The sequence below is a fragment of the Lynx canadensis genome, chromosome E2 (assembly GCF_007474595.2).
Source record: "Lynx canadensis isolate LIC74 chromosome E2, mLynCan4.pri.v2, whole genome shotgun sequence".
In the NCBI taxonomy this organism is placed as follows: domain Eukaryota; kingdom Metazoa; phylum Chordata; class Mammalia; order Carnivora; family Felidae; genus Lynx; species Lynx canadensis.
Genome location: NC_044317.1, coordinates 41,909,105 through 41,910,317, shown reverse-complemented (window position 1 = coordinate 41,910,317; position 1,213 = coordinate 41,909,105). Strand labels below are relative to the sequence as shown.

The window sequence follows — 1,213 nt, the reverse complement described above, 5'->3', positions numbered from 1 at the left end:
GTATCCAGAGCTCGCTGGTCGTCCAGGATGGGCTCACAGAATATCTGCTTATTGTAAAGAAAACAAAAACTAATCACACAGAAAATAACGATGGTATTCTGGCAGATATCCTTTCAGCTACTTAAAAAATCTGGGGGGGGGGGGCGGCACCTGGGTGGGTCCATCGATTAAGACTCTTGATTTCACCTTGGGTCATGATCTCACGGTTCTTGAGATCCAGCCCTGTATTGGGCTCAAGCCTGATTAGGCTTCTCTCTCTCCCTCTGTCTCTACCCTTCCCCCCCCACTTGAATGCTCGAGCACACGCACGCTCTCACACGCTCTCTCTCTCTCTCTCAGATAAATAAACATTTTTTTAAAAATGCTTTGTTGTGGGAAAATATATGTAATGTAAAATTTACCCCTTTAACCATTTTCACGTGTACAGTTCAGTGGCAGGAAGTCCATTCACGCTGCGGTACAGCCATCCCCACCATCCCTCTCCGGTCCTTTTTTCATCTTCCCAAACTGAAACCCTGTACCCGTCAAACAAAAACGCTCATTCCCTCCTCCCCCAGCCCCCGGCAGCCACCATTCTACCTTCTGTCTCTATGAATTTGACTATAGCGATGCTAAGTGGAATTATGCAGTATTTGTCCTTCTGTGCCTGGCCAGACTACTTTCTGGTTTTGTTTTTTTTTTTATGTTTATTTATTTTTGAGAGAGAGAACACAAATGGGAGAGAGGCAGAGAGAGAGACATACACACACACACACACAGAATCCAAAGCAGGCTCCAGGCTCTGAGCGGTCAGCACAGAGCCCGACGCGGGGCTCGAACCCGCGAACTGTGAGATCATGACCCGAGCCGAAGTCGGGCGCTCAACCGACTGAGCCACCCAGGCGCCCCTACTTTTCCACGCAGATTTCATTACACAAGTGGAATCACAAGTGAGCACAGCTTTGTAATGGTTTCTGCTTGGCAATACATCAGTGACGTGTGTCCACATTCGCACACAGAGCTCAGCACCTTCGTTGGTGCCTGCTGTACATTCTGCAGAGAGCTGTGCATGTCATTTGCCTAACGCGTCCCCGCTGGTGGACATTAGGTTGTTTCTAGTCTCTTTCCTAAGCCATCTTCAGTAAATGACTTCAGTCTTCATCCCCACAAAGACGAGGGGGGTCTTTAAAACGAACGCCCACAGGTACAGTTTCCAAGCCAAAGGGAGAGGTTT

The 1,213-nt window shown here is 48.4% G+C and overlaps 1 non-coding gene across 1 annotated transcript; it reads right to left on the bottom strand.

The window, feature by feature from the left end:
- Nucleotides 1-798: 798 nt before the first annotated feature.
- On the bottom strand, nucleotides 799-883 carry TRNAR-UCG. The gene has a single exon. It is a non-coding gene; the product is annotated as a tRNA-Arg (tRNA).
- Between the last annotated feature and the right edge of the window lie 330 nt (nucleotides 884-1,213).